Here is a 15,854-nt window from a genome sequence, read left to right as displayed (position 1 = left end):
TCCTTCGGTTCTTCTATTCTTCAGTGTGGCTCGCCTTAGACCTGCCAGGTATTCAGGAGAGTGTTGAGTTTCCCTGCGATACACTGTTCCTCTGTGTTGTAAACCACAGTCCTTATTTTAAAGCAAGCCGCATTTGTTTCCCAGACTGCCTTATTTTGTGTTTAGCAAAGAGTCAGTTTGTGGGTCAGCCTCTGGGTGGCAGTGTTCTGGGGTTGGCCTCTGAGGCTACAGGCCCTCTCTGTCCAGTGGAAGTTCACTGCCCAGAGCTGGCTGCGTAAGAGTTACCAGTGCTGTGTTGTTGCTGGGATTGAAAATCTCTCTATAGGCCAGACCCTGTTAACTCCCAGGGACTGATCAGGTTATTTTAATCCTTGATCTCCTACAGGGTGGAATCTGGGTGTGGCTGTGCTCCTTGCCTGGGGGCTGGGGGGAGGAGTCTCACTCTCCGGAGAGAATGGCTGCCTCAGTCCTGGGCTCAGGGGTGTCTCAGCACTCAATTCGCTGCCACCTCTCCCGGCCCCCCTTCTCTCCTCAGTCTCTCCCCAGATTCCACTCCTCCGCACACTCTCCCTCTCTTCAGCACAGGTGAGTGTCTGTATCCGAAATGTCCCATGAACAGGGTTCAGTGAAAACAAACAAACAAACGCCGGCCGCGGAAACGGGGAAGGCTTGGTTTCTGTAAGCTTCTTCTCTTACCGGGACTGCATGGTCTGGTCAGCTCTTCAGGCTGCCCCCTTTAGGCTCAGTCCTCTGTGATCACAGACCGAGCTCTCAATTCCCCCGGCAGCACCAGTAATCCCGCGGTTCTCCTTTCCCCTGTTAGGGGCTGTGCCTGTCCCAAGGGACGCGGCTGTCTGCCACGCGGTCTCCCTCCGACTCTCTGGGCTCAGAGGTCTGGCAAACTTTCCTGCCCAAATCCCTGGTTTTTTTTTTTACCTTTCCAGGGGAGTTCTGCTCTTCCCGGCTGCAAACCGTCTCGCCAGCTGAGGAATTTTGCCAATTCGGGGTGGATGTTACTAGTTTCAGCTGCTCACTCCATTTGCTCAGGGACACGACCTGGGACGCGTCTGCCTATACCGCCGCCATCTTCCCAGCTTTTTAAAAATCTTTATTGTTGACAGTATTGCAGGTAGCCCTCTTTTTTCCCCTCACTGCCCCCCTCTACCGGGTTCCCACCCTGCCCCAGGCCTTTGCAGCCCTATTGTCTGTGTCCATAGGTAATGCATATATGATCTTTGTTTAATCTCTTCCTGCCTCCCCACCCCCTTCCCTCTGACAATCATCAGTCTGTTCCATTTCCATGCCTCGATTCTATTTTATTTACCAGTTTATTCTGTTCATTAGATTTCTTGTTTATTTTGATTTTTAGACTCAATTGTTGATAGGTATGTATTTGTTGCCATTTTGTTGTTCATATTTTTGATCTTTTTCTTCTTTTCCTCTTCTTAAAGAATACCCTTCAACATTTCATATAATACTGGTTTGGTGGTGATGAACTCCTTTAGCTTTTTCTTATCTGTGAAGCTCTTTATCTGACCTTCAATTCTGAATAATAACTTTTCTGGGTAGAGTAATCTTGGTTATAGGTCCTTGCTATTCATCACTTTGAATATTTCTTGCCAGTCCATTCTAGCCTGAATAGTTTCTGTTGAGAAATCAGCTGCAAGTCATATGGGCATTCACTTGTAGATAACTAACTGCTTTTCTCTGCTGCTTTTAAGATTCTCTCTTTGTCTTTAGCCCTTGGCATTTAAATTATGATGTGTCCTGGTGTGGTCCTCTTTGGGTTCCTCTTGTTTGGTACTCTCTGTGCTTCCAGGACTTGTAAGTCTATTTCTTTCACCATGTAAGGAAAATTTTCTGTCATTATTTCTTCAAATAGGCTTTCAATATCTTGCTCTCTCTCTTCTTCTGGCATCCCCATAATGCGAATGTTGGTACACTTGAAGTTGTCCCAGAAGCTCCTTACACTATCTTTATATTTTTGGATTCTTTTCTCTCCTCTGGTTGGGTATTTTTTGCTTCATATTTCAAATTGTTGATTAGAGTCTCAGAATCCTCTACTCTACTGTTGAGTCCCTGTATAGTATTTTTTCTTTCAGTCAGTGTGCGCTTAATTTCTGACGGGTCCTTTTCCAATTTTTTGGGGTACTCTCACTAAGATCCTTGAAAGTCTCACTAAGTCCCTTGGAGGTTTCTAGAAGATTCTCAAGTAACCTTATAACTGTGGTTTTGAAATCTTATATTTAACTAGAGGCCCGGTGCACAAAAATTTGTGCACTCAGGGGGGAGGAGGGGTCCCTCAGCCTGGCCTGTGCCCTCTCGCAGTCTGAGACACCTCGGGAGATAACGACTTGCTGGCTTAGGCCTGCTCCTGGGTGGCAGAGGGCAGGCCCAATCCCTAGGTGCAGCCCCTGGTCGGGCTCAGAGCAGGGCCGATTAGGGAGTTGGGGCGCCGCCTCCTGTCATGCACAGAGCAGGGCGGATTGGGAGGTTGCGATGCCACCCTCAGTCACGCTCAGGGTAGGGCCGATTGGGGGGTTGAGGCACCACCTCCTGCCACACTCAAGGCAGGGTCGATGGGGAGGTTGCGGCGCCACCGCCTGTCACGCACAGAGCAGGGCCCATCAGGGGGGTTGGGGCTCTGTACCCTGTCACGCACAGAGTAGGGCCGATCAGGGGGTTGAGGAGCTCCCCCCTGTCACTCACAGAGTAGGGCCAATAGGGGAGTTGGGGCACCGCCCCGTCATGCACAGAGCAGGGCGGATCAGGGGGTTGGGGCGCCGCCTTCTATCACCCACAGAGCAGGGTGGAACAGGGGGTTGGGGCGCCGCCACTCTCACACTCAGGGCAGGGCCGATGGGGAGGTTATGGCTCTACCCCGTCACACATAGAGCAGGGCCAATCAGGGGGTTGGGGCATTGCCCCCTGTCACACACACAGCAGGGCCGATCAGGGGGTTGGGGCGCCGCACCCTGTCACACACAGAGCCGCAAGGCGATCATGGGGTTGGGGAGCTCCCCCTATCAGGCACAGAGCAGGGCTGATCAGGGGGTTGGGCCACCTTCCCCTGTCACGAACAGAGCAGGGTGGATAGGGAGGTTGTGGCCCCGCCCCCTGTCACACACAGTGCCGCAGGGCGATCAGGGGGTTTGGGTGCTGCCCCCTGTCACACTGATTCCGGTGCCGGGAGGCCTCTCGGCTCTGCTGATCTCGGTGCTGGGAGGCATATTACCCTTTTACTATATAGGATAGAGGCCTGGTGCATGGGTAGGGGCCGGCTGGTTTGCCCTGAAGGGTGTCCTGGATCAGGGTGGGGGTCCTCACTGGGGTGCCTGGCCAGCCTGGGTGAGGGGATGATGGCTGTTTGCAGCTGGTCACACACCCTTGAGGGTGGGGGTCCCCACTGGGGTGCCTGGCCAGTCTGGGTGAGGGGCTGAGGGCTGTTTTCAGGCTGGCGGGTGACTGAAGCTCCTAACCGCTCCTTTGTTTCTTTTTTTTTTTATTCTGGGCCAGCTTTAGCTTTGAGGCTTGGCTCCAGCTCTTAGGCCTCCGCTGCTAAAAGCAGGTTTCTGGCCTTTGGTTACCTTCTGTATTTGAAACAATGTTGTGATCCTGCTGGCTGAAGCCCGACGGACTAAAGCAGGTTTCTAGGGTTTTGTTTAGCTTCTATATTTGTAACATAGTTGCTTAGAGTTGCAGCTCAGAGGCCTGCAGCGGCAGGTGGGGAACGTTGGAATCCTCTGTCAGTGAAGCAAGCAAGCCTCATGTTCACTTTAAGCTGCCTGGCTGCCTACCGCCATCTTGGCTGGGAGTTAATTTGCATATTGCCCTGATTAGCCAATGGGAAGGGTAGCAGTCGTATGCTAATTACCATGTTTCTCTTTTATTAGATAGGATAGTTTGCTTTCTTCTATTTCTTTCATTTGTGACATATTTCTTTGTCTCTACATTTTGGGTTTGCCTGTGTTTGTTTCTATGTATTGGGTAGAGCTGCTATGTCTCCTTGAATTGGTTGAGTGGCCTTGCGTAGTAGGTGTCCTATAGGGCACAGTGGCTCAGCCTCCCCAGTCACCTGAGCTGGGCACTCTAGGTGTACCCCTTTGTGGGCTGTGAGCACAGTCTTGTTGTAGTTGAGACTTGATTACTGTTGGCTTCACTGGGAGGAATTGACCTCCTGGCCAATTGGCTGTGAGGATCAGCTGAAACTACAGTGGGAGAGCTGCTGTGCAGGAGACACCCCTATGGAGCAGGACTTGCTTCAGTGGGGCTTTGGTGCTCACTGAGTCTGCCCCCTGAATGTGTCCCTTATGGATGTGTAGAATTGTAATCTGGTATGGTCTGACACTGGCCACTGGGTACACTGGCACTTGGGTCTCCAGGGAGGTGCAAAGTCTGCCACTGCCTGGGTCCACCTAGCAGGAGCTACAGAGAGATCTGAAGATTCCTCCTCTTTGTATTGAGTTTGGAAGTGCCCAGGTGAGGTCCAGCTATGAAGCAAGGCAGGCTGGTGCTGGTGCCAGGTCTTGGGCCTTTTATTGATAGGTTTGGGGATTCCCTGACTCAGCTGCAGCTTGTTTGATTTTAGCCTGAGCAAGGACAGGCTGTTCATACGCAAAAGCCTCTGCACACAGCCTGGGTGGGGTTGTAAATTGGATGAGGCGGGGTGTTAGGGAATCACCAGGGCAGAGCAAACAGAAATGGCTGCTAGTCAGCCCTGTGACCTGGGAGGTCCCAGCATAGGAACAATGATCTCTGCCAGCACCTCTATCTGGGAGAAAGCCGACCCTGAGTTCCTGCCCTGATGCCAGACAATCCAGTTCTCCTCGTATGTGTCTGTGTCCTCAAAAGGCTCGCCCTGGTTTTGGAGCTCAGAGGAAGCGGGACCTTGTAAGTTCAGTTCGTGCACCAGCCCTGTAAGAGGAAGAGCTGGGTCTCCAGCAGCCTCTGTATCACTGAGCCCCAATCCACACTGGTTTTTATAGCCCATAGTTATAGGAACTTCTCTTCCTAGCTCTGGGAACCTGGGTCAGGATTCTGGTATGGGGCAGAGACACCTTGTTCCTCACAGGCGGTCTCTGCAGAGATGATCTCCCTCCATTCCGTGCCTCTATACCTCCTACCAGTCTCAGTGTGCTTTCTTCTTTACTTCTCTGTTTGTAGGACTTCCATTCAGCAAGCTTTCTGGCGGTTCTGGATGATGGCTATTCTGTATTTTAGTTGTAATTTTGATGTAGTTGTGGAAGGTGGTGAATACAGGCAGTTACCTATACCACCATATTGGTTCCTCTCCCTTTTCCACTTCTCTTAGCAGCAGTCACCACTTTCTTCTGTGCATTACTTACCTAGTCCCAGTGCAGACACAGAGTGAATATTTTCCTCTGTTCTGCTTTCTGGATTATCAACTTGTTGAAGGTAGGTCTCCTGTCTGATTAAACATTGTATTCTCTACAGTTAAGATAGTTCTTTATACAAATAGATTTGTAAATATTTGAGTAAATGAATAGGAGACATGGAACAGAAGAGGTGTTTTAAAGGAGCTCAAAGCTTCTTTATTGGGCTCCAGCAACCTTTGTTGTTAGTAATTGGGGAAGGACTCAGTGACCTGATGAGCCAGTGACTCTGCAGGTGAACTTCTAGGAAGATGTTATTCTTGTGAAGCAGTGATGTTCTCCACATGGACTTAATTGGTCACATTCAGTGGGTAGTGACTTTGTCTTTCTTTCCTTCTACTTATAGGCATAAATGTCCTTGGGCAAAATGGCAGTAAAAATTTAGAGTGCACTTGCTTACTCTCTGTGCACATAAGAAATCCATCACTTCTCCATCCTTATCTAATTTTTTGTCTTGATTTCATTTAATATTCTATCCAAAGGTAATCTTAGCCTCTGTGTCCAGTATAATGGCACTTTAACAACATAGATGTATGTAATTACCCTCAAGATCTCATTTAAGTATATGAAAAATTCCAGGGGCTGGTCAAGAGATACAAGATTGAATCCTGTTTCTATCAGATACATACATCTTTTTTTATTTGGGGGGGGGGTGGGTCATAGTTTCCCTAATGAATAGCAATAAGGTTTATTAGGAAGATATGAGACACTGGTTCCATTTCAAACAATTGCCTCATATCCTTTGGCAGCCACTGAATCACACATTGTAATTGCGAGATGTGCTTGAGGCTCAGATCATTGTCTATAAAGGTAACATGCAATTTCCTTGGGAGAAGCTGTGCAAATCTGCATTATACAGCAAAAGAGTGATGTTTTCCAAGTCACATTTGAATTGTGTGCATTGGCCCCTTAAATCTGTGCCCTGCAGGTGTGTCTGGTCAATCATTACCAGGCTTTCCAACCCCACACCCCACTCCACACACACTTTTTGGAAAGGATGCAGAGTGACTGATGCATAAAATTGCTGGATTAGAATTGCCTGGTGCCTTGGCAAGATATTTTTTAAGTAACTAATATTTTCTTCAGCATCTAAGAACTTAAAAAAACAAACAAACCCATAACCACCTAGGGTTTTATTGTTCCTAGAGAGTCTTATCCCAAAGAGGTTTATTTCTAAGAACTTCTAAACTCTGGAACATAAAACATATAAATTAATTACTCATCCTTTTGGATTGATTCATAAAGGGCCAGTTCTGTGATGCTGTGATTATAAACTTTTTCTTCATCCTTGGAATCTTTTTCATCTTTGAAATCATTTTATTTGGAACCAACATTTCAGGAGACAAGAAAATTAGACATACCGCACGAGATCAGACTCTTCCTATATCCAGTTAAAATTTCTTGATATCCTTGTCCCAACTGGTAGCTTGTTTGTTTGTTCATTCACTCATTCATTCATCCACTTGTTTGTTCTAACAACCCTTTGACAATACTTATGGAGTACTTTCTCTGGGCCAGGCACTGAACTAGAATTGGGGATATAGTGGTGATCTATGCTAGGAATGTGTTGTTACTCTGTTTCTGTGTGGTGCTAAATCCAAATATTGGGGACCTATTGAGGAAATTTAATAAATGGAACTATATTGCTGAATAAGGTTCATGTAGTTACAAGGGGGCTTTGAGATTAGACAGGCTGGGTTAATTACAACGGTAATTAACCTGTTGTTAATTACTTAACCTTTTGGAGGATCTTTTATTCTCCCCACAATGCCAACAGTTGAGGATTGTTGTGGGAATTAAGAGAGATAATGTATATGAAAATGTCTGGCAGAATTAGTTTTATTTGTTAACTTTATTAATTTGTTTGACCACAGACACAGACATGGGTGTTTTAAGAAATGGGTGTCAGTGAAATATGAAACTTTTTTATCCCTTACTCTTTCAAGGATGTTCCTTTAAAGCAGTGGTTCTCAACCTTCTGGCCCTTTAAATACAGTTCCTCATGTTGTGACCCAACCATAAAATTATTTTCGTTGCTACTTCATGACTGTAATGTTGCTACTGTTATGAATCGTGATGTAAATATCTGATATGCAGGATGGTCTTAGGCGACCCCTGTGAAAGGGTCGTTCGACCGCCAAAGGGGTCGTGACCCACAGGTTGAGAACCATTGCTTTAAAGGGTCTTTCATTTTTCCATCCCAGTTAGACTCCACACTGGGTACCTGAATGACACCTCTGCAGCGGTGAGTTAAGAAAGGCTGATTTTTGCAGTTAGTTCATTTCTTGGGTACCTGACCAAATGAAAAGGTCCCAGCCAGCAAGAAGAACTCCATGTTTTGAGAATAAACTGAAATCAGCTACCATGTATTCTTGACCAACAGCACATTCTGACATGGCCCTGCCAGTTTCTTAGCATATTGTTTTCTTGGGCCATTCTGAGGACACTCTCTTGCTCCTGCAATTAAGTATTTATTGAGCTCTTTCCAGATACCAGAACCTGTACTATCTTAGATGCTAAATTGAGTGAAAAACAATTCCTGTTCCATGGATTTCTTGCAAATAGTCCAAAGGCAAGGGAAAAAGGTATTTGAATACCAGATATTCAGAGCGTACCTGAAATTTCCAGCTTTGACTTCTTGAGTCCGCTGGTAAAGCAGTTCAGTTTTGTTCCTTGAGCTAAGTCTTTTCACTTGTTACCTGGTCTTTGCCCTTCTCTCTCCTGCTGTTCCTCATGTACAGATGCCATGGGTAAGATTCATCTCAACCTACAAGTATGGCATGTGTGGAATTAGTTGTGAAAAATGTCTCTGTAATCACTACACCAAGTGATTGTGCTGAATCACTGCAAAATGATGTGAAATATTTTGAATGAGTCAGCCTGTTCATTCACTTTCTTCCACTCATCTTTGAAAGGTATAGATAGCTAATCTAAGGCAAAAGAATATGTTTTTAAATGAACTAATTATCTATCTCCAAGGACAAATATGCTCAGTGTTCCCAGTATCCCTTTCCTTTCCCCTATCCCCCTCCCAGAAGGGAGAAGCAGACTTTCAGAAAAAGGACATCTCATCACCAGCATGAATGAGTAATGTGGTACCTGCCCTTACATCCATTCATTCAAAAAATCCCATGAGAATGGGCTGAGAGTAGAGGAAGAGGGATAGAGGAGGTGATCGAGCCAAACATAAATATAATCACATTGCCCATTTCTTACTGAACATGTGCTGTGGGCCAAGCACTTCCACAGAGCATTATTGCTAATCCTTATATCAATCCAGCAAAGTGGATATTTTTATTTCTAATAGTATCTATATGAGGCAACAATCCTCAGAGAGATAAAGAGATTAGCTCATGATCATACAGCTGGTTGGTACCTCTTTCAAACCCTCCTCTGCCTGATTCTAAAACCTGCTCCTTTTCATTAGAACCAGGATTTTAAAACTCTATTTCTTGCAAGTAGCTTCTGGGGGTTCAATCAATTCCATTTATACATACAACTATTTGGGGAAAAATCAAAATGCACTCTACAGACCACTGACATATTATTACAAATTTTGACTGAATTTTTAAAAATAAATGAGTGTTTTTGAACTTAACGCCTAAGCTTATTCTGATTTGATACTGCTTGCATATTTTGGAATGATGACAAAGATGTCATTTGAAAAATGGTTTTTCTAGGTAGGAGATAAAAGGGTGACAATTACAGGCCTACAAGTTACACTACTCCTTTACCAAGAGACATATTACATAATCTTTAGCAAACATAATGAGGACTATCCCAACATGTGCAATACAGTATACATAACAGCATCATCCTATATAATAAAACCTTACTATGCTAAGTGTCCAGTCGGCCATTCAACCAATCAAAGTGTAATATGCTAATGATATACTAAGGCTGCCCAACTGCTCACTATGACGTGCACTGACCACCAGGGAGCAGTCGACTGGTCAACAGTCACTATGATGTGCACTGACCACCAGGGGGCAGATGCTCCAACTGGTAGGTTAGCTTGCTGCTGGGGTTCAGCTAATCGGGACTGAGTGAGACAGGCTGGACATGCCCTGGAGCCCTCCTGTGGTACATCCCCAGCCCTGATCATCTACCGGTGAGGTCCCTCAGCCTGGCCTGCACCCTCTTGCAATCCGTTTTGAGGGATGACACCCCCTCCCCCCGCCCCCCAGTCCATGAATTTTGTGCACCGGCCCTCTAGTGTGGTGAATAATACAATGTGGTTAGCAGGCTGCTAGCAGAGCATCTGTAAGGGGAAGCAGGGTATCTCTCTTCTTTTTTATAACCATTCTTGAAATATTGCATTGTATTTGCTGGAACCAGCTGTTTGATAGTTGAGCAACTACATTCCATTTTTTTCCTTATTGGAAATTTATTTTAGGAAATAGAGTCTGGCCCTGGCAGGGCGGCTCAGTTTGTTGGAGCTTCATCCCATATATCAAAAGGTTGTGGTTCAATTCCCAGTCCCAGCCAGGGCACATACCTAGGTTGTGGGATCAATCTCCTGTCAGGGCGCATATGGGAGCCAACTGATCGATATTTCTATCTCACAGTGACATTTCTCTCTCTCTAAAAAAAAAATCAATAAAACATATCCTCAGGTGAGTTAAAAAAAAAGAAATGCAGTCTGTATTTCTATTGATTAGGTTTCATACTGACGAGGATCAGTTTCAAAACACATACAGAGTATGGCAAAAGCACGTTTACAGTTGTGAGTACATAAAACACAAAGTTTATTCTTATATTATTAATTATTAATTTGTATGTTCCATATGAACAACTGTAAACCTACTTTTGCCCCACTCTGTATGTGCAAGTTGGCTTTACTCAACTTCACCACCAAATTGTGCACTCCTGGCTTTGACCACTTGTTCTAGAAAAGTATCCTTGTTTTGAAGAGAAACCTATAAGGTGATCTCACATCTGTGCCTACTACAGAAATATATATCCCCCCTGCCCCCCCCCACACACAACACACAACACACACACACACACAAAACATCTTAGACCCTATGAAATAGTAATGTCCTACCTGAAGAGCAGTACTTTCTTTTTAGATCAGCATACAAAATTTTTAAAGCTCGGATTTCAAAAAGGACATTTCACTTGAAAGAACTTAATTCTGCAGACTTCCGTTCAGAGGCACTATGATGACACGAACAGCTTTAGGTATTATTTGTATTTTATGAGAGTAGAGTTTATGAGTATTTTTAGGAAGAGACTGTAGAAAAATGACTAAACCGAACTTTTTCTATTGTCTCAAACATTTAGGTGGATCTGAGGCTGTAGTGGGTGACCTCGAAGTGTCTCTTCTCTTCCAACTTTAAGATTACACAAGTCAAATTCAAATTCTTCCGTGTAAGGCTTTAGGTAACAAGAAAGATCTCTGTTTGCTGCCTTTCTTTTCTGTTCTTACCTAACAAATTACTTCCTAGTAATTTGTCTCTGAAGTATGTCTAGTACGTCTCTGAAGATTTGGCAGCTGTATTTTATCTTTGTTTTGCCACCAGTCACAGTGTCATTAGATGGGGAGACAACTTCATTTTATAGTTATGGAAGCAGAGACTACCTGAGGAGAAGTGGTTTGTCCAAATCATGTGAACTGTGTAGGACTAATAACTGAATACAGCAGCAGGCATCTTTCTGCAAATAAGAGGCAGTGCTCAGAAATCTAGAAGTTTTTCATCGTTGTCTTCCACTGGTAGGATTTTGAGTATCAGTGTATGTGTGTTTGTGAGTGTTTGAGTTCAGAGATTATATAGAATTCAACATTTTAAATACCTAGCACTGTGCTGGACATAGCACAAGTACTTCATAAAGCCGTGTGGAATGAACAAAAGGATACCAGAAATGTAGCCTTGTCTGGCAGAAGACAGTGGCATTTTCATTATTAACATTGTGGAATTGATTATTCTGTTTCTCATTTGGCCACCTTGTCTCCCTTCCAAAGCCTGAAATCACCCCCATTATTAACAAATACATCTATGATAAGCAATGATCTTTAACTCAAGCTGCATGTGGGAAGAGGAAAGATTTTGAAAGTAGAACCTAATTTCAATCTTTGAGCATCTTTGGTAACTTGTTCATGCTTCCACTTGAGTCTAACAGCAAAAAATTACTGCTGCTGTTATTATGTATACTACTATTTATGAAGTGTTCACCTAGAGCCAGGGGATGTGCTCCGGGGTCTTACATGCATCACAGTATTTAATCTGCACAACACATCTGGAAGTCAGGTCTTGTTACCTGCACTTTACCCTGGCTCAGAGACACTGAGTCTCCTGTCCAATGTCACACAGCCAGTCAGGCAGAGTTGGAAGAGGGATAATGACTGTTTTGAGTGCTCAATGGCCAGCCTTCCATCAACAGTAGCTATTATGATAATGCAGGAGTCCTTGGGGCACCTAGTACAATGAGTGCACAGCATCTTAGTATGAGTAAGCTTATGAAGTCAATTCCCTCCCTCCCTCATAAAAAAGACAGGCAGCCTAAAAGCTATCTCTGCTCGAGGGAGGAGGAAACTTAAAGATGGGTTGGGGTGAAAATGTGGGAAGTGATCACATTGTTCCAAAATTAAAATTGTCCTTTTGAGAATGTACTCTTCAACATTCCACTATGGGTGTGTGTGCCTGTGGGGAACAGGAAACAGGCTAAGACACACTTTATGAATTCCACAATTTACCCATGGTGTGTCTTGATGTGCTATATAGGCTTGACTATTACTAAGAACAGAATGAAACATTCTTTCTTGCTCTGCCCTTAAGAGAAATCTGTTGCCGTATGTTCAACCTTTGGGCCAGTGTGGCATCCCTCAGTGTTTCAGCAGAGAGCTGCCAGAAGAGAATCATTACACCAGCAGTGTTATCTGCTGACACGAAGGACAGGAATACACTTACAGCCTAGACTTGGCTTTTTGCCTCTTGTTAAGGCACCCAACAGCAAGGCTTACTGACAACGTCCCTGAGACACGCTCGCTTACTCCAGCACTATTCAAATCTCTATGTTATATTGCTTTGTTTCCTTCAAGCCTATTTTTTTTAAATCTCGCTTTTCATTTGTTTATCTCCCAGACAGTAAGGAACAAGGAAGCGTACAGAGCAGAGGATGTTAACCAATCTTGAACCAAATCCCTGGTCTCTCAAAAAGGTGGAAGAGAGGCCCGGGCATTCTTAATTTCTTGAGGCTTCAAGTAGATTAAAAAGTAAGTATGCATAGCCCTAACTGGTTTGGCTCAGTGAATAGAGCATTGGCCTGCAGAATGAAGGGTCTCAGATTCTATTCCAGTCAAGGGCACATGCCCAGGTTGCATGCAGGCTTGATCCCCAGTAGGGGGCATGCGGGAGGCAACTAATCAATGATTCTCTCTCATCATTGATGTTTCTATCCCTCCCTCTCCCTTCCTGTCTGAAATCAATAAAAAAATATATTTTTAAGAAGTAAGTATGCCTAAAGGGGGCTAGCAAAATAATTGTTTATTTTTTTTCACAATTTACTATAATAAATGAACATTTTAGCACAAAATAATATAAAGCAATACTGTGCAAAGAATAGGATATACAGTGTTTCTTAAAACATACCAGTTCAGGTTGTGTGATCCAACCATGGGTCACAAGGTTAAGGTTGTCTGGTGAATGTTTTCTTTTTTCAATCCTTAGAGTGTGTCTCCGAGTGTATGTGTAATCTAATTTCAAAGAGACGATTCATTGTAGAAGTTTGCAGATTGCTAGGGATGGGTGGCTCCCTGGTTCTTCTCTTTACAGCTCCTTCCCAGACATGGAATACAAACCTTTATGCTTTTGTGTTCATTATCTAGATTTCATAAGATTCTCCAAGCAGTCCATTCTCTAAAAGGTTAAGAACTAGTCTCAAAGCACAGCCTAATCTATGAAACCCAGATCAATGATCAGAGCTCCTCATTTTGGAAATTCAGAATACTCTTTTTAATGTAAATTTTTTTAGCCTTGCAATTTAACTTAATGTGAAAAAGTCTTTCAAGTAACTTGCTGTTATCTGTTTTTAAATGTGTAGCAATCTTGAGCTTATTATTGTTTTTAACTTGCCTCTTCTCTATTGCTATTCTAGTATATGGAAGGTTAAAAACAAGATATTGATCAGAATGAATGGTCTAAACCCCACCCTGTTACTCCAAGACTGTGTATTCCTGTGGGAATGTTTTCTCTCTGATCCTCAATTTCTCTAAAATGAGATGGTGATTTTCACTTCTCACGTTCCTTTTAGCTTTAAAAAGCTATGGTTTTTCTCACTCCTATTCTCCACTTCCTCTCAAAATGTCCCCAGGGTATTTTAATATCCAGTCTCCAAAGCTGTTGTCATGATATACTGGTCTTCTCTGTTAGAGATAAAACATTTGTTTACTTTTAACTACAACCAAACCCAATACTTAATAGGCATGGACTCACACTTATTTTTCCCTTGACCTGGTGGCAACTAAATGTTCATTTTGTCATTATGGTAAACAAAAACTTTAAAATAAAGAAAAAAAAATCTAACTTTTGGCTCCGTTAAATTGCCAGATACAGATCTGCACTGATAGCTTAGGGACAGTAGATGGCGATATAAGTTCAACATATAATAAACATTTCCTTGATTGGTCCAGCATTAAGACCCAAATGATTGAGGCCAGAACAGATTAATACAGTAGTTAAGAAACAACATCAAATATACGCAGGTGTTGGAGTGTTAGCTAAGACTTAGAATGTGTTTAGTAACCTGATAGTTATGGAAAGAAAAGATTGTTAAGCTAGTAATTAATTTATGCTACTGCTAAGTCTGTCGTCAAGCTAAATCTTGAGGAAAATTTGGCAATAAACACATGCGTCCCATAAATTGTATCTAAATTATACTCTCCATTTTTGGGTTTTTAATAGCAATTGTTTTGGATGGAGTGTGGCTCACATATATTATTCATAGATGAAGTACTATATTCTTATTAAGAATGTGAGTCCTAAGACACTGGTGTTTTAAAGGGGAAATGGCAGACTTACTGTAAACTGTTGTCCGGGCCATTATTGACTGGCAGGATCAACTGGAAGCACTATGTTAGTGGATTATGTTGCCCTGGAAATGCCTTCCTGAAACTCTAATGATGCACTTAAGGGAGTCCTTTGGGACAGGAGTAAACTGTCTCTTAGTGGGCGTGTCTTCCATCAGGGACCTCCTGGGATGAGTGGGGCACACCCAAGGAGATGCTCAGCAAGGAAGCAGCCCCAGAGAAAGGTTGCAACCTTTTTTCCTACAGGTAAGCTAAGATGATACTTACTGGTGTAAACTGTGGGCTTTCTGAGGGTGTCCGTGCTTCTGCTTCATGTATTTTTTTGAAAAGGGATTAATTCCAGAGAGACTGTAAATATTTATTTACCTATTTATTTATTGGTGGATTGGCAGAGGGATGGAACAAGAGGAGAAAAAAGAGGAGGGTGTTTAAGAGAACATGGTTTAATGTACCTTTGGTTTAAAAAACACAAATACTTTATACCAGTAGTTAGAACCTTGGGGTCATTAGGTGTGCTTTTTTTTTTTTTTTTTTTTTTTTTTTAAAGCAAGCTTTAAGGGAAAATCTGCCCTTCAGCTGAAATTCAGTGCCTGTGCAAAAGGTTTGTTTGTAGATTTGTCAAGTGAAAATTTCACTTGCGTTTATCTCTCCATAGGTTTGGGGGGTTGTTTCTGGGGGATGGTGGTGGCAGTAGAGGTCAAAAGAGAAGAAAAGGCTAAGCGACGGCCCTGGAAACTCCAGACTTCCCGACTGGGCAGGGAGGGAAGTGGCCGCGCGGCGTCCCCGCCCCAAGCCCTGAGCGAGCGCCCCGGAGTCCCTTGCCCAAGGCAAGCGCACTGTGTCCCTGTGCCATCCCGGCGACCTGTCACCGAGGAGGACGTGACTCGCGGTGCCTCCGCTTTCTCCAAGCCATATTCCTTTAAGATGATGTAATAGTCATTTCCCTGGATGGTTTCTTGCCTGCACTGCTGAAACAACAGCAGCCCAACTGCACTGGGAACTGTGGAACCGCCCAGCTCCGCCCGCCTGAGAAGCAGGAGCCCAAACCCGCTGGCTTCTCTGCGCTTTGAAGGTGCCGGATCCCACCGGCTCCTGCCGGCTTCGCCAGCTCAGCTCGCACCTGCTCCCCAGGGCTCCCAAGGGCTCCCAAAGGCTCCCACCTAGCTAGGAGCATGGGAGCCTGTTCGCCCTTGCCGGCAGGTGGGGTGGCTACCTGGGACCCCAGCAGGGCACCTACGTTTTTCTGCTGCTGGGCTTTCTGAAAAGCTTCTAAGTCCTGATACCTCTTGCAACTCTTCTGTTTTAAGGATTCTTGCTGAAGGTTTGATCCCCCCCCCCAGACGCTTTGGTTGAATATTTTTCTCTGCTTCTTCAAGCCAGTCACCTCTCATCACCGTTTAACTTTTTGTGACTTGTTTTAACTTGAGATTGGA

The 15,854-nt window shown here is 44.2% G+C and overlaps 1 protein-coding gene across 1 annotated transcript in view; it reads left to right on the top strand.

The window, feature by feature from the left end:
• The window catches only part of KCTD16 (potassium channel tetramerization domain containing 16), a 60,419-nt gene that overhangs the window by 18,873 nt on the left and 25,692 nt on the right, over nucleotides 1–15,854 (top strand). Inside the window, exons 4-5 of the mRNA XM_036312575.1 lie at nucleotides 12,479–12,609; nucleotides 14,580–14,667. The gene's annotated coding sequence lies outside the window, so the exon portion shown is untranslated. The remainder of the gene's footprint in view (nucleotides 1–12,478; nucleotides 12,610–14,579; nucleotides 14,668–15,854) is intronic.

Source organism: Myotis myotis, unplaced genomic scaffold (genome assembly GCF_014108235.1).
Source record: "Myotis myotis isolate mMyoMyo1 unplaced genomic scaffold, mMyoMyo1.p scaffold_m19_p_6, whole genome shotgun sequence".
NCBI lineage: Eukaryota > Metazoa > Chordata > Mammalia > Chiroptera > Vespertilionidae > Myotis > Myotis myotis.
The sequence above is the reverse complement of the archived record's forward strand: the minus strand, read 5'-3'. Positions and strand labels throughout refer to the sequence as shown.